Consider the following 24,561-nt stretch of genomic DNA (forward strand, 5'->3'; position numbering starts at 1 on the left):
TCAGCACCCATCAAAAGAAGGGTGCGGACCCTAGATGGCCTCCCAACGAGGAAGGGGTTCCCGTCGAACTCTGATCCCCCTGATGGCCTGCATACTGGAGGTGGCCTATCCAGAGCTGGATGAGCGCTTGAGGGCAACAAAGCAGCCACAAGGGTGTGAGTACAGTGGCTATCATTAGAGCGTACACCTGGTGGGGTGGTATCCGGGTGGTGGTTGTGTGTCAGTGGGTGCCCCTACGCCAAGCCAGTCATAGCGGTGTAGGTCCCCTGTGGCTAGGGGTCTGAAGGGAAAATAATGGTTACCTAGCTTGTTAGCATCCACTATTGGCCAGGGCTGCATGGGTCCCAGGTGTGCTGCAGTTGGTGGTGTGTGCCCGTTCCTCATGCATTGTTGGCTAGCAATATCACTGGTAGTGCAATGCATAGTGCGTAGACCTGTTCCCTGTGTGTGAGGGTGCTGTGTATGCCAACGGTGGTGTTGGTGCAGTCATTGACCCAGTGTATCCTTTGTGTCTCTCCCCTCTTTCTTGTTTTGTCATCCTATCCTGATGTGCATTAGCATCATCTGGCGGAGGAGCTGAGGTACCGGCAACAGATGGAGCTGTATCCCACAGGGCCCAGGAGGCAGATTCCACTGACGCTGAAAACATCAGTGCGACCGAGGGTGTGGGGAGTACCACGGCGGATACTGGAGGGGACAATAAAGACTCAGATACCTCCTCCGATGGGAGCTCCCTGGTGTTGGTGGACACCTCTGTGACCACCCCAGCTACAGCCCCAACCCCATACCAGCACCGCTGTCACAGCAGCCCCTCAGCGAGTTGCCCTTGCCCTCTCACCCAGGAGGGTGGGCATCTCCTTTGCCCCAGGTACCTCAGGCCCTGCCCCAGTGAGCCCTGCTGCCCTGAGTGAGGAGGCCCCGGAAAAGGTGCACCGCAAACAAAAACACGTCGGAAACAGGACTAGGAAGGGAAAACGCTCACCTCTACACACCGCACGAGGGACCAGGACGCCATAGAACTCGAGCTCCAGATTCTCCCAGCCTTTGTCTTCCTGCTCCTCTACCAGGAACATCAAAGACGGCGGCGAAGACCACGGTGAGTACTGCACGTACGACACAGGGGAGGGGGAGGGAAAAAAGAGTGACACACACACGCAACACGCAACACTCCCACCCCCACCCTCACCCACTACAACACACACACAAGTACATGTTGATACATTACATTTACAGCCCCCCAACCCCCCTTGGAAGAATCTATTAAAATACAGTAATCCAAAATATATATATATATTTACACTATAAACAAATATATACACCAAGAATACAAGTCCAAGGTATTCCACTATTAAAGTCCGTGGACCACTGGGCCCAAAATGCATGGGCGAGGCCCACACAAGATACCCAATCAAAACGGAGAGAACACTGCTGGGGCATCAGATAGAAATACCACAGGCACCTCAGGGGGAAGGGAAGAGGGGCCACCTCAGACGGATGGGTGCACGACGCCAGATCCATGAGGGGGCTCCATGCCCACTGCTGTATCCTGGGGAGTGCAAAGCCACAGTCTCACAAGTCTTTACAGTGGGTGGTTTTCCCACTGCTGTATCTTGGGGAGTGCAAAGCCACAGTCTCACAAGTCTTTACAGTGGGTGGGTTTCCCACTGCTGCATCCTGGGGAGTGCAAAGCCACAGTCTCACAAGTCTTTACAGTGGGTGGTTTGCCCACTGCTGCATCCTGGGGAGTGCAAAGCCACAGTCTCACAAGTCTTTACAGTGGGTGGTTTGCCCACTGCTGCATCCTGGGGAGTGCAAAGCCACAGTTTCACAAGTCTTTGCAGTTTGTGGTTTGCCCACTGCTGTATCCTGGGGAGTGCAAAGCCACAGCCTCACAATTGGATAACAGTCTTCACTGGTTCTGGAGGGGGCTTGGTGCCCAGAGTGCTTCATTCTGCCAAGGACTGAGGTAGTGGATGTGAATCTCCACTGGTTCTGGAGGGGGCTTTATGCCCAGAGTGCTTCATCCTGCCAAGGACTGAGGTAGTGGATGCCTTTCTCCACTGCTTCATCCGGCTCGTGGTGGCCTCAGTAGCATTGGTGCTTTTGGCGCACATTGGCCTGCGGTGCTGGTGGCGGCGGTGTACTGTTCAGTAGTGCTGGTGGCAGCGGTGTCTTGTTCAGCGGTGCTGGTGGCGGCGGTGTCCTGTTCGGCGGTGATGGTGGCGGCAGTGTCTTATTCAGCAGTGCTGGTGGTGGCGGTGTCCTTTTCAGTGGTGCTGGTGGTGGCGGTGTCCTGTTGCAGTGCTGGTGGCGGCGGTGTCCTGTTCAGCGGTGCTGGTGGCGGCGGTGTCCTTGGCAGTGGTGCTTGTGGCGTCGGTGTCCATGGCAGCGGTGCTTGTGGCGGCGGTGTCCTGTTCAGCGGTGCTGGTGGCGGTCTTGTCTGCCATGCAGGTTTTCAGTGACTTGCCTGTTTTTCTGTGCCCCTTCCCCATCTTGGATGGTGGCGCAGCTGTCTTCCCACTCCCAACTGTACTCCTGGGAGAGGCTTTGGTGGTAGATGTTTTGCCTTTCTCCCGCCGGCAGTGGCCAACTTTTTGTGATTTTGGGGTGGGGGACTGTCCGTGGTCTGGCTCCTTGGCACACTGGCTGCCCTGCTGCTTGGAGTGGGGTTGGTGAGTGCAAGTGAGCGGGGTGTGGTGGTGGGTGTGCTGGTGATGGGGGTAGTGGCTGTAGATGTAGTACATGCAGGTGTGAGTGGAGACGAGACTGGGAGGGAGGTGGGAGACGAGGAGGAGGGGGACACAGTGGAGGCAGTGGATGTTGCTATGTCTACATGTTTATGATGCTTGCGTGAGTGCCTGTGGAATGTGTGGTGTTTATGTTTGCCTGAGCTTCCCTTGTGTGTTGAGGTGTGTGCATGCTTGTCTGATGGTGTGCTTGGGATAGGCTGAGGTACAGGGGTTTGGGTCTGGGTGGAAGAAGTTGGAGGGGGGAGGCTGGACACAGGAACAACGGCTGCCATCAGTGCTGAGGCCAGAGCCTGAAAAGCTTGCTGTTGGGCTGTCTAACTAGAATGAATGCCCTCCAGATATGCATTTGTCTGTTGCAACTGCCTCTCTATACCCTGGATGGCATTCAAAATGGTAGACTGCCGAACAGTGAGGGACCTGAGGAGGTCAATGGCCTCCTCACTGAGGGCGGCAGGGCTGACAGGGGCAGGGGCTGAGGTGCCTGGGGCGAAGGAGATGCCCACCCTCCTGGGTGAGCAGCCACGGGGCGCATGCTGAGGGGCTGCTGGGAGGGCAGTGCTGGTGGGGGGGTGGCGGCTGTACCTGTAGATGCGGGTGCACAGAGGGGTCCGCCACCGCAAGGGAGCTCCCATCAGAGGAGGAGTCACTGTTGCTGGTTTCTGCTCCTGTCCCTGCCGTGGAGCTCCCCTCACCCTCCGTCCCACTGGTGGCTTCTAACTCCGTTGTGTCGCCCTCCAGGGCCATGTGGGATGCAGCTCCCTCCTGCTCCGGTGCCACTGCTCCTCTGCCTGATGATGCTAATGCACACAAGAACAGGGAGACCACAAAAAGGGGGGGAGACAGAAGAAAGACGTGTTGAGTACATGCATTACCGCTGCCGTTGGCGGACACTACAGACACAGAAGCCCCCTGCACTATGCCGTGCACTTTGATTTCCCTAATTAATCACAGGGACATGGGGTACAAGGCCTATGCCCGATTGCTGCACACATGGAAGTCACAGGAGCCTGACTAGGTGTAGTTGGCTCTGAACAGAGGTGGGATGGGGTGCCATATGGCCTGCCTTAAGAAGGGACCTTGCCTACTAAACTCGCCCTGGCCTAGGGGAACCCACAGCCTACCTCCCCCATCCAAACACCTACAATGCACGCTGAATCAGCAGAATGAGAGTGTACTTTGTGGCTGCTGTGATGCCCTCAAGCACCCATCCAACTCCGGATACGCCACCGCCAGGATCCGGAACATCAGTGGGGTCATGGTGCGTCGGGCACCCCTCCCACATTAGGAGGCCATCCCCAGCTGGTCCTCCTCCGTCTTCTTTCTCCAGCTGCGAATGTCCTCCCATCTTTTCTGGCAGTGGGTGCTCCGTCTGTGTTGGACCCATAGGTTCCGCACTTCCTTGGCGATGGCACGCCAAATATCCTGCTTCTGGTGGGCGGTGACCTACACGAATACTACAGGGGAAAAGGAGAAGATATAACCGTCCGCACCGTCACAGTCATTGGCCCGCATCCCTACCCTTGCATTGACGCACATGCACTCACCGTTGTTTCATGCACGACTCATTCTCCCCCCCTATCTTTCATCCACACCACTCCACACAGGCATTGCCCATTCTGCATGTTCACAGTGTACTTACCTGTTTGTCTGGAGGACCGTAGAGTAGCGTGTACTGGGGAAGGACCCCATCCATTAGTTTCTCCAACTCCTCCGTGCTGAAGGCAGGGGCCCTTTCCCCAGACACATGAGCCATTGTCTCTTCCAGACTGAGGTCACAGCAGCACTTGCAGTGTAGGTCCTCTCCTGTCGAAGATCAGGTATCAAGTGAGTGAACAGAGAGAAAATGGCAGTGACGTCCGTGGCGGTGCGTACCGTCACCACCGGCGTACATCGTCATTGGCTCCTGGGACCCACAGGGTCCAATGTTAACCAATGCAGGATTGCGCTGCGGTCTTCGACCACCTACCGCGACGGTGTAGAACACCAGCGCAGTTACCTCATATCCCCTTGTTCCACCTTACAGGTCAGGCAGCCGCCATTTCAGGGGGCAACATGGCAATAATTTTGACTGCATCACACATATCTAGGCCTTGCATAAACACTAATACAGGCATATATTGATTTTCAAAAAGTATGGAATAAAGAGGTGTTTTTATGTACCTCAGTGTTGGTTGATTCTCTGCTCGCTGTTCTTCTCCATAGAGCACGTCCGCTGGGGCAGGTGAGGAAATGGGGGCATCCTCCGGTGTACAGACTGCTGGTGGACCTGTCGACAATGGAGGAGCGACATGTAATTGTCACCAGGGCATAGAAGTCACCTTTCACTGTGGCCAAATTCTCCACCTGAGGGAAGACGATGTAGCTGAGCATGTGTTTCAGCAGGGCGGACAACACGTTGGAGAACATAGGCTGGGACATCCCTGATGCAATGGCCACTTTTGTTTGAAAAGACCCACTTGCCAGGAAATGGAGTACTGACAGCACCTGCGCTAGAGGGGGGATACCCGTGGGATGGCGGATAGCTGACATCAGGTCTGGCTCCAATTGGGCACACAGTTCATGGATTGTGGCACGATCAAGTCTGTAGGTGATAATGATGTGTCTGTTTTCCATTGTCGACAGGTCCATGAGGGTTCTGTATACCGGAGGATAACGCCATCTCATCATCTGCCCCAGCGGAGGTGCCCTATGGAGAAGGGTGAGCAGAAGGTCAGACACCACTTAGCTTGCACAAGGGTGTTTTGAACTATTGTGATGTAATCGGTGTGTGGCCCTGTCTGTCCGTATTCCTGCCCAAAAGTGCTGTGACGCAGTTGGGTGGCCTGCCATGTGGCCCCCTGAAATGGCGGCTGCCTGACCTGTAAGGAGGGACAGGGGGAAATGAGGTGACTGCGCTGGTGTTGTGTATTGTCGCGGTAGGTGGACGAAGACCGCAGCACAATTCAGCATTGGTTTTCATTGGGCCCTATGGGTTCCAGGAGCCAATGACGATGTACACCAGCGGTGACTGTCCGCACTGCCGCGGACGTATACACCATTTTCTATCTGTTCACTCACTTGATACCTGACCTTCTACAGGAGAGGTACTCACCGTGGTCGTCGCCGCCGTCTTCGATGTTCCTGGTAGAAGAGGAGGTATACCAACATTGGTAACACCTGTAACTGGGTGTCCATGGCGTCTTGGTTCCTCGTTGGGTGTCGAGAGGTGAGTGGTTTCCTTTCCTATTCCTGTTTCCGCCGTGCTTTTGATGGCATTGGTAACACCACGGAAAAGCTGGCGGATTGGTGCCTTGTCATAGTGTGAGCGGTACATTGTCTTCCGCCTATCTGTTGGTGGTTTCTGCCGCAGTGTTTATTTCTACTAACGTGGCGGTCAGTGTGTTAAAGTGGCTGTCTGTGTTGGAGGGTTTCTACCATGGTCGTAATTTTATTTTTTTAACCGCCGGCCTGTTGGCGTTCTTACCGCCGCTTTATCACCGACCGCCAGGGTTGTAATGAGGGCCTAAGTGTCTTACTCTATAGAGAACAATGGAAACGTTGCTGTTACACCAAGTGCCTGGTTTGCGTTGAAAATGAAGCCACACGGGCGAGTGTGCATTGAAAAAGTCAGCGATGCCTCAATTTCTCACTTGTAAACAAGACTGTGCATCATTTTCTTCTCCGGTCAGGTAGGTGCTGTGCCATTTATCTCTCCGACAAGAGAGCTATGTGGGGTTTGCTTCGTTAACAGCAGCTGCGAGCGGGTGTTGCGTTGTTTCTCCAGCCATGATGCCTTGATCTCCCAGCCGCAATGCAGGTGGAGTGCCGATTATTACCGCAAAGCAGGTGGCGTGTTGCTTTTCTGCCGCGTTGCAGGTGGTGCTTCAAATATTTCCCCGCACGGCCTTCTGTGTGTGCAAATTGTCAGCTCTTGTCTGCCAACTTCACCTTTGAAGGACCCAGGGACTGGATATGATACCACTTGGCAGGGCAGGACTCTCAGCAGAGAGTCCAGATCTTAGCAGAGGAAGTCTTTGATGGCCCTGAGACTTCAAAACAGGGGGCAAGCTCACCAAAGCCCTTGGTGATTCTTCACAAGCAGGAATATACCACAAAGTCCAGTCTGTGTCCCCTTTCACAGGCAGAAGCATCAGCTGCAGGATAGCCCACCAAAGCACAGTCACACGCAGGGGCAGCCCTCATCCTCAGCTCTTCAGTTCTTCTCCTTGACAGAGGTTCCTCTTGGTTCCAGAAGTGATCTAATTTTCAGGGGTGTTAGGTCCAATACATATACCCCTTTTTGCCTTTGAAGTAAGTCTATGTCAAAGGAAAGTATCTGTTGTTCACAAGATCCTGCGTTGCCCAGGCCATGCCACTGACACCCACCAGGATTTGGAGACTGCACTGTGAGAGGCAGGCACAGCCAATTCAGGTTTGAGTGGCTACTCTGCCCTCCCCTCCTAGCACAGATGGCTCATCAGGAAATGCAGACCCCATTTCCCTTTGTGTCACTGTCTAGAGGAGAGGTGCAAACAGACCAACAGTCAAACTGCCACAGACAGGAAATCCACAAATAGGCAGAGTCATGGAATGGTTTGAGCAAGAAAATGCCTACTTTCTAAAAGTAGCATTTTGAAACTAACAATCTAAAAACCAACTTCACTAAAAGATGTATTTTTAATTTGTGAATTCAGAGACCATAAACTCCACATTTCTATCTGTTCTCAAAGGGAATTTGCAATTTAAAGTTATTTAAAGGCAGCACATTTTTAACCTATGAGAGAAATAGGCCATGCAACAGTGAAGACTGAATTTAGCAGTATTTCACTGTTAGGACATGTAACACACAACAGTACATGTCCCACCTTTAAAATACACTGCACCCTGCCCATGGGGCTACGTAGGGCCGAACTTAGGGGTGTCTTACATGTATAAAAAAGGAACGTTTAGGCCTGGTAAGTGGGTACACTTGCCAAGTCGAATTGGCAGTTTAAAACTGCACACACAGATGCTGCAGTGGCAGGTCTGAGCCATGTTTACAAGGCTACTAATGTGGGTGGCACCACCAGTGCTGCAGGACCACTAGTAGCATTTGATTTGCAGACCCTGGGCACCTCTAGTGTATTTTACTAGGGACTTACTATTAAATAATATATGAGCCCATTACACATACATTTTACATGGGAACACTTGCACTTTAGAACTGGTTAGCAGTGGTAAAGTACCCAGAGTGTCAAAAACAGGAAAAACAGAGTTCAGCACACATCAACAACCTGGGAAGCAGAGGCAAAATGTTAGGGGAGACCACACCAAGGATGCCAAATCTAACACATGTCCCCAACAGCTGAAAGTGGGGAGAAACTACCCAACCTCATGTGAGCTCTCATCACTAAGGCAGAAGAATCTGGACAGACCATCTGCATTGGTGTGTTCTGTGCCAGGGAGGTGTTCCAACATAAAGTCCATCCCCTGTATGGAAATGGACCACCTCAACAGTTTTAGATTCTCACTCCTCATCTGTATGAACCATATGAGGGGCATGTGCTCTGTCTGAACCCGGAAGTGAGTCCCAAACAAGTAGGGTCTTTGATTCTTCCGTGCCCGGACCACACCAAAAGATTCCCGCTCCTTTGAACTCCATCAACATTCCCTGGGAAGTAATCTCCTGCTAATGAAGGCTAAAGGTTGATCTAGGCCCTCTTCATTTAGCTGTGATAACACTGCTCCTATACCATGCCCTGAAACATCAGTTTGCACAACAAACTCCTTGGAGAAATCAGGTGTCCTCAGCACAGGTGCTGTGCACATGCCAGCTTTCAAGGAATCAAAAGCTCTCTGGCAAGTCTCTGTCCAGATCACCTTCTTTGGTTGCTTCTTGAAAGTTGAGTAATTCAAGGGGGCAACAATGGTGATATACCCCTTGAAAAAACATCTGTAATAGCCAGTGAGGCCTAAAAAAGGCCCTTACCTCAGTCTAGGTCTTGGGAGGCTCCCAAGTCAGAATGGTGTCAAATTTTGGCTGTAGGGGTGCCACCTGACCACTCCCTACCTGATGCCCAAATACACCACAAAACCGTGCCCTATCTGGCACTTACTGCCCATAATAGTGAGGCCTGCCTTTTGCACGGCCTCCAAAACTCTAAAGAGGTGCTACAAGTGTTCCCCCCAAGTGAAACTGAACACTGCAATGTCGCCCAGGTATGCTGCACTGAAATCCTCCAGTCCAGTCAACACCTGGTTGACCAACCTCTGAAAGGTGGCAGGGGCATTTTCCATCCCAAATAGCATTACTTTAAACTGGAAGTGCCCATTTTGGGTAGAAAATGCTGACCTTTCCTTGGCCCACTCAGTTACGGCAATCTGACAATACTGAAGACGTCAAGTCAAATGTGCTCAGGTATTTGGCAACTCCCAACCGATCAATGAGCTCATCAGCTTGGGGTTAGGGAGCGTGTCAGTCTTAGTGACTGCATTGAGACCACGGTAGTCCACACAGAACCGGAGTTCTGGTGTGGCACCACGAGCAGCAGCCTTTGAGACTAAGACCAAAGCGCTGGCCCGAGGTCTACTAGCAAACTCAATTACCTCTAGGGTTAAGAACTTTGATACTTCATCTTTGATGCTAGCCCTGACCTTATCAGTCACTCTGTAAACCTTCTGCTTAACAGGTGGACTGTCCCCAGTGTCCACCTCATGTGTACACAAGTGTGTGACCCCTGGGATCAAGAAGAATAGGGGGGCGAACTGACCCAATCCCTGACAACGGTCCCTGTGGTGTATGGAGGTCAGAGAGGGGGAGAGGTTCACTCCCTCCACAGACCCATCCTCCTCTCCAGAAGACAGGAGGTCAGGAAGAGGCTCATGCTCTTCCTCCACCTTGTCATTTGTTGCTAGGAGCATGGACGATTCAATCCCCTCAAAGTGTGGCTTGAGGCAGTTCACATGCAGCACCCTCAAGGGGTTCCTGGTAGTCCACAAGTCCACCAGGTAGGTGACTTTGCTCTTGTGCTCCACCACCTCAAATAGCCCAGTCCACTTGTACTGGAGCACTCTAGGCTCCACTGGCACCATCACCCACACTTTCTGTCCAGGTTGAAACTCAACCAGAGTGGCATTCTGGTCATACAACTGTTTCATGTCTTCCTGGCTTGCTTCTAGGTTCTCTTCTGCTAAAGCTCTGAAGCGGGCAGTCTGGTTTCTAAAAGCCAGCACGTAACTGAATGTATCCTGGGGTGGTTTACTGGGGGCTTTCTCTAAGCCCTTCATCACCAGACTCAAAGGTCCACTAACAGGGTGGCCATGCAGTAACTCAAAAGGACTAAATCCACTTATGCCTCAAGGGCTCTGACAGGCAAATATTGATGACTTTCAAGGTGTTGTTGAAACTTTCAACCAAACAACCGCTTTGGGGGTTGTAAGGAGTGGTTAACTTATACGTTACCCCACACTCCTGCCACAGAGACTTCACATAAGTAGATATGAAGTTGGTTCCCCTATCACATGTCACTTCCTTGGGGAACCCCATGTTGGTAAAAACCCCCATCAATGCACGTCACACCACAGGGGAGGTGATTGACCTCAGTGGAATGTCTTCTGGGTATTGAGTCGTATGGTCTACCTAGACCAGGATAAACCTGTTGCCCATGGCTGTCTTGGGATACAGAGTCCCCACAGTGTCAAAACCAACCCTTTCAAAGGGGTACTAACCACAGAAAAAGGTTGGAGAGGAGTTTTGCATTATCCCCCCACCTTTGCCACTTGCCTGACAAATTTGGCAAGACCTATATTAGGCATCTGAGTGCCTGCGCATCAGGAGCCAGTAAAAGTGAGTGACAATCCGTTCAAAGGTCTTGCCCCGCCCCAAATGTCCAGCTAAAGGCTCATCATGAGCCAGACCCAGTAGGATGGCTCTGAAGCACTGGGGTACCACCAGCACACTGGCTGACCCATGCTCAGCAGCATTTGGCTCACTATATTGGAGGCTATCCTACCAATAATTTAGGTGTGATCCTTGCTCCCTGCTAGCCGCCTGGTCTGCAGCCTGCTGCCACAGACCCTCCAGAGTAGGACATACTCTGTGCCTCACAGAATGCCCCCCTGGTAGGCCACCCTTCCTGCTGCTACGGTGACAGCTCAGGGACCTCTCCCATCTCACCTGACATGCCCCTTGTCCTTCCTCTTACTGGCAGATCCCTGGGCCACTGTTTCAGGCTCCGAGTTCTTCTGACCACTCTGACGGGCTGCCATTGACCAGGTAGATATGCATACCCACCCAGGCAGACCCAACATCTCCAAGTGTGACCTGTGTTCCACCTACCTTTCAAGGGGAATCCTCCAGGTCATTGTCAAGCAAACAATCCACAGGCATGGTTGGACACACAGCTAATTTTAAGGAACCTGAGACCCTATTGAAAGGCAACCTGTGCCACTCTACACAAGGGTTCTGAGATGTCCAGTGCAACTACTTGGTAAAGTACCCGGGGATCTATCTGCTTTTCAGACACCAGGTGACTCCTCACTGTAGTCACACTGGCTCCTGTGTCTCTCAGAGCATTCACCCTCTGTCCATTGATGGTCACCCATTGCCTGTATTTCTTAGTGTTCTCAGGCACTACGGTTCTCTGGACCATCTCACTGTCCCCTAGTGAGACAAGGGTCATCTCAGCTGGCTCTCATCCACCTCGAACCAACTCCTCCCCAAGCGCAACAATGGTCAAGCCCAGTGATTGAGCACCAGTGAGTCCTGGTGTACCCTTGAGACATTTGGGGGCTTCCCTCACATGATCCACCTGGTCACATGCAAAGCACTTGCGTGGACCTCCCCTCCACAGGTTCCCCTTTGGAGAACCATTACTTCTTCTCACTGGGGACTGGGAATCCTTACTCTGAGAATTAGGTTAGGGCCCTTTAGAGAACTTCCCCTGTTTACCCTTATCCCCTGTTTCTCCTAAGAGGGACCCTGCCCACCCTTGGCGTAGTCTCCCCTATATCTCTTTTGGACCCTGGTATTCTTCCAGTGGTCCACTTCCTGTGCAAGCTTCCTGGGGTCAGTCAGCTTGCTGTCAATCATGTGCTGGTGCAGCTCTAGAAAACAAAGACTATATAAATGCTCCCAAGCAATCAAATTGTACCGCCCCCCAAAAGTTGTTACCTTACTGCCCTTCACCCAACCATCCAGCGACCTGCAAAAGGAGTCAACACATTCCAACCATGTTTGGGATTACTTCTTTTTGTAGTACCTAAACTTGTCCTTGTACTGCTCCGGGGTGAGACCATACCTTGTAAGTAGGGCGTCCTTCATGATAGAGTAAGTGAGCCTCTGAGGATCCCTTAAGGATGTTAGAATATCCCTCCCCTCTACCTCAGAGGGCTTCCACAGACCCGCCATCCCAGATTCATGTGGAGAGCAGACTAACACCCCTTGAACCACAACTGTATGTCATTCTACCTCTTGTAATCATTCGCTAGGTCTTCAGGAATGTGCACTGGCCTCTCAGGCTGCACTGTGGTATTGTTGCCACCATCTCTACTAGACTGGCTCCTCTGATCCAGCTACCTCAAGCTAAGCTCATGGGCCAGCAGTAACGTTTTCTCCTCTGTTTCATCTTCATTTTGAGCTTTTCTAATCCCATCTGGTGACTCCTCTCTGTCTGTCAGTCCTGTAATTTAGGAGTCAGACCCTTGGATGACACACTGCCACCTGCTCTGTAGACCCTTCCCCCAGGCATAACAGGTCTACCCACTATACTACTGTGTATACTTTGCACCTCCTCATCCTCATCCTCATTCTCTTCCTCTGTGTGCCCCCCAGCCTTCTTGGCTGTCACCCAGGCCCTCGGTGTCTTTTGCAGCTCCTCCTTCCTGGTGGAGCTTTTAATAGGACAGGCAAGATTCTTACAGAACTGTTTCAATTGAGCAACTGTGTAACTTTCCAGTTTTCCTAATTAAAAAGCAGACCCAGCTGATGCATCTCCAGATTGAGACATGATGGCAAATCAAAAAATGCAAAGTTACAAGGCAAAAAAGAGTTCCCAAAGAGAAGTTCAAGATTCAATAAAAAGATCATCAAAAATACGGAAGTAGAAAAAACAATTCCAAAAGAGCAAAAGCAAAAACAAGTAGTATGTGGTTACATAATGGTCTGCCCTGAGAACAGTAGTGTACACTTAATCATTGTATGTCAAATACAAATAGAAGTCCAATACTTACCGCTGAACACCAGTGTTAGATATGGGGTATTTGGCTGGCAGTCAGGTTACCCCCTGTCCAAGCAAGGACCTTAATTTACGGTAATGGAGAAACACACTTGGAGAACCCCTGCTTACCCTCTTGGTAGCTTGGTACAGGCAGTCAGGCTTATCTCCGAAATAATGTGTAAAGTGTTTGCACCAACACACACAATAATACAGTGAAAGCACTACAAGATGGACACCACAATAGTTAAAAAAATTAGGAATATTTATCTAAATCAAACAAGACCAAAACACAAACATCCAGCAAACCCAAGTTAAAATCTGAATTTTCAAAAGAATAAGGGCCATATTTATACTTTTCGATGCACAACTGTGTCAAAGCAGTTGTGCGTCAAAAAATCTAATGCCGGCTAACGCCATTCTGAAGCGCCATGCGGGTGCCGTATTTATTCAATGACGTTAGCCGGCGTTAGCCGGCGGAGCTGCCTGGTGTGCGTTAAAAAAAATTACTTACACCAGGCAGCGCCGGAGTAGGGGAATATGGAGCTTGGGCGTAAAAAATGGGGCAAGTCAGGCTGAGGCAAAAATTTTGCCTCAACCCGATTTGCGCCATTTTATTTTACTCCCAACCCCCATTGAAATGACTTATGTCCCCTGGGCATGGTCATTGGGCATAGTGGCATGTCGGGGGGCACAAATCAGGCCCCCCCTATGCCACAAAAAAAAAATATATAATACTTACCCGAACTTACCTTAAGTTCCCTGGGAGGGGTCCCTCCATCCTTGGGCGTCCTCCTGGGGTGGGCAAGGGTGGCAGGGGGTGTCCCTGGGGGCATGGGAGGGCACCTCTGGGCTCATTCCGAGCCCACAGGTCCCTTAACGCCTGCCCTGACCAGGCGCTAAAAAACGACGCAAAAGCGGCTGGACGTCATTTTTTTGGACCCGCCCACTCCCGGGCGTCATTTTTGCCCGGGAGTGTAAATACGGCGCACATGCCTCGGAGTCATTTTTTATAAGGGAACACCTACCTTGCATATCATTAACGCAAAGTAGGTGTCCACGCTAAAAAATTACGCAAACTCCATGAACTTTGGCGCTAGACGCGTCTAACACCAGAGTATAAATATGGAGTTCGTTTTGCGTCAAATTTGTGCCAAAAAAACGACGCAAATCCGGCGCAAACAGAGTATAAATATGGCCCTAAGAGTCTTACTCAATAGAAGACAATTGAAGCGATGATTGTGCACAAAGTACCTGGTTTGTGTAAAAAATAAAGCCACATGGATGAGAGTGCGTTGGAAAAGGCAGCTGTGCATTGATTTCTTCCTCGCAAGGTAGGCGGTGTTTTGTTTCTTCTCTCATCAGATCAGTGATGAGTTGTTTTTCTCCCTCGCAAAAGAGCGATGTGTCAATTTCCAGGGGGGGCACCTTGGATCCGCGCAGTCGGCAGTGAACCAGCTCCCTGCTTCACCGCCGACCTTCAGACCTCCAAGCGGGAATGCCAGAAAGCCGAGAAGATCTGGCACCAAGAACAAACAGAGTGCAACACGCCGCTCTCAAGACTGCCATACGCAAACATCACCAGCTCATCATGACCACCAAAAGATCATTCTACAAAGAACAAATTGACATCAATGCACACAACAGCAAGGAGCTCTTCAGCATCATCAAGGAACTCACCAATCCCAAGTCCTGCTCAGCCAACCCCCCCACACTCACAAGACCTCTGCAACTCCCTTGCGACCTATTTTCACCGCAAGATCACAAACATCCATGGCAGTTTCGCACCGCCGACCCTTAGACCACCACTGTCAATGCCGACCCCAACACACCCATCCACAACAACATCCTGAGTGCCTGGACCCACACAAACGACGGGGAAACCAACAAGATCATAAGCACCATCCCAGGAGGTCTTGAGTCTTACGTAGGTTGGCAGGGAGTGAGTTCCAGATTTTGGATGCGAGGTGAGAGAAGGATCTGCTACCAGTTGTGGTACTGTGAATGCGAGGGACTGTTGCGAGGGCGAGGTTGGCGGAGCGGAGCTGGCGTGTCAGGATGTGGAAGTTGAGTTGATCGTTGAGGTAGGCCGGTCCGGTGTTGTGGAGAGCTTTGTGAGCGTGGATTAGGATTTTGAAGACGATCCTTTTGTCTACGGGTAGCCAGTGGAGGTCCTTGAGGTGGGCAGAGATGTGTTTGTGGCAAGGGAGATTGAGGATGAGAAGTGCTGAGGCGTTCTGGATGTGCTAGAGTTTTTTCTGGAGCTTGGCTGTTTTTCCCCCGTAGAGGGCGTTGCCGTAGTGCAGTCTGCTGCTAACGAGGATGTGGGTGACTGTTCTTTTGGTTTCTGTGGGAATCCACCTGAAGGTCTTGCAGAGCATTTGAAGGGTTGTTGAAGCATGTTGAAGCATGAGGACGAGATGGCGTTGACTTGCTGGGTCATGGAGACTGAAGAGTCTAGTATGAATCCGAGGATGCATGCGTGGGTGGTGGGTGTTGGGGGCAACCCCAGGGTGGCTGGTCACCAGGAGTCATCCCATTCTGACTTGTTGGGGCCGAAGATGATGATCTCAGTTTTTTCTGAGTTCAGCTTGAGGTAACTTGCTGTCATCCAGTTGGCAATAGTGAGGAGTTGGTGTGGAGGTTGTTCTTGGCGGTTGCGGGGTTCCTCGTGAGGGAGAGGATGAACTGAGTGTCGTCTGCGTGGGAAATTATGTTGAGGCCGTGGGATCGGACGAGAGGAAGTCTTTGATGGCCCTGAGACTTTAATACAGGAGGCAAGCTCACTCAAGCCCTTGGTGATTCTTCACAAGCAGGAATATACCACAAAGTCCAGACTTTGTCCCCTTTCACAGGCAGAAGCAGCAACTGCAGACAGTCCAACAAATCACAGTCACAGGCAGGGGCAGCACTCCTCCTCAGCTGTTCAGCTCTTCTCCTTGGCAGAGGTTCCTCTTTGTTCCAGAAGTGACCACATTTTCAGGGGTTTTGGTTCCAATACTTAAACCCCTTTCTGCCTTTGAAGTAGTGCTATTTCAAAGGGAGGTCTCTGTCCTTCACAAGATCCTTCATTGCCAAGGCCAGGCCCCAGACACACACCAGAGAGTTGGAGACTGCATTGTGAGAGGGCAGGCACAGCCCATTCAGGTGTGAGTAGCCACTCCTCCCTCCCCTCCTAGCACAGATGGCTTATCAGGATATGCAGGCTACACCCCAACTCCCTTTCTGTCACTGTCTGTAGGAGAGGTACAAACAGCCCAACTGTCAAACTGACCGAGACAGGGAATCCATAAACAGGTAGCGTCACCGAATGGTTTAAATCTAGAAAATGCCTACTTTCTAAAAGCAGCATTTTCAAACTAACAATCTAAAAATCAACTTCACTAAAATATGTATTTTAAAATTGTGAGTTCATAGACACTAAACTCCATATTTTTATCTGCTCTCAAAGGGAATCTGCACTTTGAAGTTATTTAAAGGCAGCCCCCATGTTAACCTATGAGAGATAGGCCTTGCAACAGTGAAGACTGAACTTAGAAGTATTTCACTGTTAGGACATTTTTAGAAATGGGGTCTATAGTTGGCAGAGGTATACACCTTTGTACAAGTAGGGAACACAATCCAATTCAGGGTAAGTTACACACAATTCAAATTAATCTGTGCCCACCCTTTGGTAGCTTGGCACTGAGCAGTCAGGCTTAACTTAGAAGGCAATTTGTAAAGTATATCTGGAATAAATCATGCAATAACACAGTGAAAACACCACAAACATACACCACATAGTTTTAGAAAAATATGAGATTTTTATCTGAATAAACTAAGGTCAAAATACAAGTGGAAATATCACTTTTATAATGATAAGAAGTGTCTTGAGGCCCTAATTACAACTTTGGCGGTATTGACTGCCTACCGCCACGGCGATGGCCACCAACATACCGCCGTCGTGGCTACCAGCCCTTTACGCGTATTATGACTGCCGACGGACAAGGTCATGGCGGCAGACGGCGGTAAGGCAGCACTGCTGACAGCAGCACTGCCATGCCAGAAAATCACTGCAGAGCGTATAATGAGCAGTGATACGGCCTGGTGGTGTTTTGCTGGCGGACGCCCCTGCTGATAGCAGCTCCGTGGACTGTCTCCAGCTGGAGGACCCCTGCAAGCAGGTAAGTCGGGTTCTCCGACCGGAGAGGGGGGTGGGGGGTGTTGTGTGTATGTGGGGGGGTGTGTGTGTGTTTTGGTATGCGTGCATGAATCGTGTAGGATGCATGCGTGAATGAGTGATTGTGAGTGTTGTGTGTTGTGAATGTATGTGTGTGACAAGGTATGCTGGTGTGTGTTGCAGTGTGTGTGAATGTATGTGTGTATGCGTGGGTGGTTGTGGGTATGCATGTGTGCATGGGTGTATATGGGTGTGCGTGTGTATCTGTGCAGGGGCAGGAGAGGGAGGGGGTGGGTGGGGGCAGACTCTGGGGAGGGTGGCAGGGGAGACCCCTATCAGTGCCAGGGAACAGATTCCCTGGCACTGATAGTGCATACCGACATGGTTTTCATGGCGGTAAGTTGGGCACGAAAATCATGGTTGTAGTCCGAGTCGTAATCCCAAGGGTGTTACCGTTACCACCCTGGCGGTCGGTGTGCTAAAGTGGCGGTCTTGGATGGCGGTAACCGCTATTGTCAAAATCCTTTTTTTTTTACCGCCAGCCTGTTGGTGGTATTACCGCCACTTTAACACCAACCGCCAGGGTTTTAATGAGGGCCTAAGGCCCTAATTTCAACCTTGGCTGTCGGACGAGGCCGACCACCAAGAATGAACCGCCAGTTGGCCACCAATGCGTCCGGAAACCCGCTGGCCACATTTGGACATCCACGCTGGGCCTTAAGGCGGAAACAGAGTTTCCACCCATGGACCCAGTGGGGATGTCAGCCGTAACATTGCAGCCGGCTCCTAATGGAGCTGCGGCAATGTGGCTGTGCGGCGGGTGCAGTAGCACCCATCGCGCTTTTCACTGTCTGCCAAGCAGACAGTGAAAATTGCGACAGGGCTGTGCCTGGGGGCCCCTTCACTGCCCATAACAAGTGCATGGGCAGTGCAGGGGCCCCCAGGGGCCCTGTGACTCCCCTTACCATCAGCCTTTCCATGACGGTGTCTACCGCCATGGACAGGCTGGCAGGAAGGGGAGTCAAAATCCCCAGGGCAGCGCTGCAAGCAGCGCTGCCCTGGCGGATTCTGACTGCCGGGACAACCATGGCAGTAAACCGCCGGTCGCGGCGGTGTGACCGCTGCACTACCGCTGTGGTCAAAATATGGCGATTTGTACCACCAGCCTGTTGGCGGTACGATCGCCACTTCAACTCTGGCGGTCGTTGAAGCCCTAAGTCTTTAAAGAGCAATAAGTGTCTCTTGCAAGAATGAAGTACCTGGTATGCGTCAAAATTACACACACGGAGGAGGGTATGCAAGGAAAATGAAGGGTGTGCGTCTGATTTACTGACACACACAGGCGATGCCTTGTTTATTTTCCATACGACAAAAACTTTGGGGGTCATTACGAATTCAGTGGGAAATCCTGCTGAGTTTGTTGCTGGTGGTCTAAAAAAGACTTCCAGCGCGTTGAAGAGCCCGTCGGCTACATAAACAACATTCCGCTGGGCCGGTGGGCAGAAACAGTGTTTCCGCTAGCCGTCCCAGTGGAATGCAGTGCCTGTACATTGACCCCGCCTCCACATGGAGCCGGTGGCAATGTAGCAGTGCGGCGGGTGCAGCAGCATCCGTCACGCATATCACTGCCTGTAAATCGGGAAGTGACATACGCAAAGGGGCTGTGCACGGGGGCCCCTGCACTGCCTATGCCAAGTGCATGGGCAGTGCGGGGGACACCAGGAGTCCCTTGGCACCCATTCCACCAGCCTTTCCCTGGTGGGGTAAACCACCAGGGAAAGGCTAGGGAAAAAAGGTACATTATCTGGAGCGCAGCGCTGCCCTGTTGGATAAGGAACTCCACCATCGCCAGGCAGCCTGGCGGCACTTAGCCTGGCGTGGGCGGAGTTCCGCCTGTGGCAGTTCTGCCATGAACATAATATGGCAGTCAGGACAGACAGCCATGCCGGTGGCGGTATTTACCGCCACCGACGGCATGGCGGTCCAATCCCCCAGTGTTCATAATGACCGGCTGTGTGTCGAATTCCGGCATGCAGGCTTGAATCCTCTTTGCGACGCGGGGTATTTCGGCACCCAGAGACAATGCGTGGAAATCCTGTGCATGCAGGACGAAGTCACAGGTGCTGCGTCGATCCGGTGGCCGATGCGTCTGAGTTTCTGTCACACAGCAGGCCCTGCTTCGATTCCTGTTGCAGGAAATTGGGCTGCATCATTCCGGCTTGACAATGCCTTGATCCAGTGGGCTTTGCATGGAAGTTCCGGTTGCAAAGCTGTTGCTGTATCAATCTCCACTTGGGGAGCCGGGCCGCATCGTTCCAGTGATGCAGTGATTCTTTCACCTCTAGGCAGGATATGCGTCGATTCCGGCAGGCTGTGCATCGATTTTCACCTCACAAGGAGTTCCTTTGCAGAGATGAAGTATTTTTGGCGTTGAGACTTCAGGAAACAGGAGGAAAGCTCAATCCACGACCTTGGAGAGCACTTCTCAGAAGAGCCCGAGGCCAACAAGGCAGCAGGGCAACAGCAAGTCAGCAGTCCTTCACAGCAAAGCAGTCCAGGCAGCCAGCCAGCCCCACTTGGCAGGTTGCAGGATCTGGTTCAGAGTATCTGTCCCAGTAAGTGTCTAAGTTGGTAGGGTCATGGACCCAGTTTATATGCTCAAAAGTGCCTTTGAAGTCAGGGAGACTTCAAAGAGTGGTTTTGAAGTGCACAGGGTCCCCTTTCAGAACAACCCTGTCTGTCACAGTCCCAGTAGGGGGTTTGGTAGTCCACTGTGTGAGGGCAATCTGGGGGGGCGAGGTGAGCAAAAAAACAATGGACTAAACCCAGATCTTTGTGACTGGGGGTGAATGTTTGATTTGCTCTGCATTCCGTCCCTCATCTGTTCTTTTTGCCTTTGAAATGTAAGTGTCAGGCCCTTCTCCCTTCGAGGCCAGGAAGACCCATTCAGTATGCAGATGTGTGCAGGTGGGACTGAGCATCCTGTGTTTGGTGTTGTCTGATCGAAATGAACAAGCGAGCTAACAACCAGCCCGATGTGGATTGGAGACAGGTTGTAAGGAACAGAAGGATTTTAAGTACAAAGAAATGCTCACTTTCCAAAAGTGACATTTCTTAAATAGTAATATAAAATCCAACCTCACCGGTTAGCAGGATTTTGTATTACCATCCTGGCCATTCTAAATATGACCTGTCTACCCTGTTCTGAACAGAACCTACCACTCAAACAGTATATGAGGGTAGTCCTAATGTTAGCCTATGAAAGTAGCAGACCTCACAGCAGTGGAAAATGAATTTAGGTGTTTTCCACTACCAGGACATATAAAACACACAGGTATATGTCCTGCCTTTTGCCTACATAGCACCCTGACCTTTGGGTTATCCAGGGACCTTCCTTAGGGATGACTCATATGTTGAAAACGTGGTGTTTCAGGCTCAGCAAGTACGTTTTAATGCCAAGTCAAAGTGGCAGTTAAACTGCACACACAGGACTTGCAATGGCAGGCCTGAGGCATGGTTAAGGGCCTACTTATGTGGGTGGCACAATCAGTGCTGTAGGTCCATTAGTAGCATTTAATTTACAGGCCCTGGACACATGTAGTGCACTTACCTAGGGACTTACAGGTAAATTAAATATGCCACTTGGATATGAGCCAATGTCATCATATTTTAAGGGAGAAAGCATATGCACTTTAGCACTGGGGGTGAATGTTTGATTTGCTCTGCATTCCGTCCCTCATCTGTTCTTTTTGCCTTTGAAATGTAAGTGTCAGGCCCTTCTCCCTTCGAGGCCAGGAAGACCCATTCAGTATGCAGATGTGTGCAGGTGGGACTGAGCATCCTGTGTTTGGTGTTGTCTGGGTGAAATGAACAAGCGAGCTATCAACCAGCCCGATGTGGATTGGAGACAGGTTGCAATGGCAGGCCTGAGGCATGGTTAAGGGCCTACTTATGTGGGTGGCACAATCAGTGCTGTAGGTCCATTAGTAGCATTTAATTTACAGGCCCTGGACACATGTAGTGCACTTACCTAGGGACTTACAGGTAAATTAAATATGCCACTTGGATATGAGCCAATGTCATCATGTTTTAAGGGAGAAAGCATATGCACTTTAGCACTGGGGGTGAATGTTTGATTTGCTCTGCATTCCGTCCCTCATCTGTTCTTTTTGCCTTTGAAATGTAAGTGTCAGGCCCTTCTCCCTTCGAGGCCAGGAAGACCCATCCATTTGCCACTTTAGCACTGGTTAGCAATGGTAAAATGGGCAGAGTCCTAAAACCAGCAAACGCAGTGTCAAGGAGTGGAGGGAGGCAGGCAAAAAGTTAGGGCTGACCACCCTAAGACTGTCAGGTGTAACAAACATGTAACACAGAGCAGTACATGTCCACTTTTAAAATACAGTGCACCCTGCCCATGGGGCTACCTAGGGCCTACCTTAGGGGTGTCTTACATGTATAAAAAGAGAAGGCTTAGGCCTGGCAAGTAGATACACTTGCAAAGTCAAACTGGCAGTTTAAAACTGCACACACAGACACTGCAATGACAGGTGTGAGCCATGTTTACAGGGCTACTAGTGTGGGAGGCACAACCAGTGTTGCAGGCTCACTAGTAGCATTTGATTACAGTCCTATTAGTAGCATTTGATTTACAAGGCCCTGGGGACCTTTACCTTTACCTTTACTTGGGACTTACTAGTAAAACAAATATGACAGTCACAGATAAGCCAATTACACATACATTGTACATAGGAGAACCTGCAGGTTAGAACTAGTTAGCAGTGGTAAAGTGCCCAGAGTATCAAAAACAGCATAAACAGAGTGCAGCACACATCAACAACCTGGGAAGCAAGGCAAAAAGTTAAGGGAGATCACGCCAAGGATGCCAAGTCTAACAAAGACCATGGGGCTGAATCATGAGAAATGGGGCAGCACCTACTCCAGTGCTACCTCACATGCATCCCTAGGGCCCCCTAAGAACACCATGTCTGTTCCAACTACCAGAAAGTGTCCCCCATTATGTTGTGTCTGTGAAAAAAACACTAACATTCATGGATGACATAGTAGGATGCAGTAGGTGTATAGTGGAGATACCTGACCTTATATGCACCACACTAAGACACCCATGTGAAAAATAGCTGTGCCCTCCCAACGCCTGCACTGTGCATGTGTAGTGTCTGTCAGAAATCATGTAATAGAAGATAGGAGATACTTCACCAACAAATAACACAATCCTACCAATGTGGGACACACACTCTTGTACACTTGACGGCTGGCACAACCATCATCTGCCTCAAAGGGTCACTAGGGCCCATAATTAATAGAAAATGATGGAGTGCGACGCTGCCCCAAAATTGGCAGATCCGTGCTCTGTCATGTACACAATGCAGGGATGCACTGTATTTAATTAAATACAGCACACCCCTGTGCTGTCTCCTGTGCTGGTGTGAAAATTAGCTACCTGCACCAACCCAGGCATCCATGCACCATTGAGCAAGGATGTCTGTGTTGAGGGCTGTGATTGTTTATGTGTGGGAAGGGACCCCTTTCCGCACATAAACTACCATGTTTAGCATTTTGCTCTTATTAAGCATGCTGCAGAATGTAGCACACGTCCAAATAGAAAACAACGAGGGGGAATAAAAGTATTCCTCCTCATTGTACCTTGCTAATGCCTCCCCTGGGGAAGGGTTATATTTTGGGGCTGCCTCAGGTTTACAAAAACTCATAAATCTGAGGGCAGCGAGAAAATGCAATGGGTATTGCTGTGGCACGCCCACAGTATACACCCATTGCACGCCCCTTCCACGCAAATGGCTGGGTATGAAGGAGGCCTGTGAAGGTAGGCTGCACACTGTATCCATGGGATTGTCTCCCGGCACTGCCAATGTGCTCAGCTCTCGCACATGGTGGACTGTACCTCACGTATGGCATACACATGTTGGCTGTAGAGTGTGTAATGGTTTGACTTCACTACATAAGCAGCTATGGGTACACCATCCAAACACATGACCCATAGTCGCCATCCATGGATATTTTTGGACAATGCACCACTACATATTCAACTGGGTTGAATGTAGGCAGAATAGCAAACATTCACGATGTACATAAGTTGAACACTTGTCACACAAATCTGCTGTGCTGACACAGGGCTAGACCAAATCAAGGGAAACTTGTGCAGACTGATGTATGGGTTTATGTTCTAGGTAGCAACGGGTTTACCAGGATCAACAATGCTTGATGTGTCAGCATGTACATCTAGTATGTTGTATACACCATCCATTGTCACCCACATGACAGAACAAGTGCATGATAGCAACATAAATAAATAGTCCCATACATGTTGTGGCCTCCAGCATCACAATCAGGGATGGAATGTGCTACTCTGTCCAGCATTGCTGAAATATGTCTGAGACACAAATCCAAACAGAGTGGGAGTAGACCTACCCATATATGTTGCAATTGGCTAATTAACTCTCCAGCACTGAGATACTGTGACACCTCAATATCAGTCAGTCATGGTAAGAGTTACCTAGGCTGTGCCATACTGGAAGAAATGCAAACACATGTACAGTGGATACTCTGGATGGACTGCTTCCAGACACCCAGACATACTTGCGAATACAACATGGGAGGTCAAATGGAGACAACACAAGTGGTGTGCCAGGAGTGATGTCATGTGTGTGTGGAACTCATGACAACTCACAAATACTGACAATGGAACTGTACCTATCAAGTCAGCAGGAGAAGGATATGTAAACATCTTCCATGAACACTAGCCACATGTTGCATCATGTTCATGTATGTATAGACAATGTTGCAGTATGAGATGTGCACAAAGTGCAAACAGAATGGGAGCAATGTACGTGACAATACATGCCTCACCAGTAGTGCAGGAATATATGGAGAAGAGACACACATTGACCAACACTGACTGTACAACACAATAATGTCTACATGTCAACATTTCACATATGTACAGAGGGGGTGGCCAGGTCAGTACATCACCCTGTCATGTTGGCCACTTACATACTATGGTATTTGCCCATTGCATGCCACCACAACAAGAGGCTATGACAGATAACACCATCTGTACCCTGGCACGTTTCCATTGTTAAACTCATCCCAGAGATACAAGCCCCAAAAGATGCCCAGTGGATCTGCTAAGGACATCCAAACATGTCACATGTACAAAATGTGCAAGACCCAAGTGTTGTACATGAGAGAGAAAAGCTTGCATCACATACGGCAGTTGTAAATGTGAGATCCTGGACTGTATGACCACATTTGTGCATGTGCCTGTCTGCTGGGGAGTGCACATGGTACTGCTGAGTAGCAAACATGAAGAGACTAGGTCCCTGCTCAATGAACTCACACAGCACTGCTCTAGCTACATGAACATATCACATTGTCAAGGGCCTGATGCATGTGCAGAGGGGGGTGATTAAAATGGGGCTCTATTGTCTTACCTCTTCACATGCAA

The sequence above is a fragment of the Pleurodeles waltl genome, chromosome 6 (assembly GCF_031143425.1).
Source record: "Pleurodeles waltl isolate 20211129_DDA chromosome 6, aPleWal1.hap1.20221129, whole genome shotgun sequence".
Classification (NCBI taxonomy): Eukaryota; Metazoa; Chordata; class Amphibia; order Caudata; family Salamandridae; genus Pleurodeles; species Pleurodeles waltl.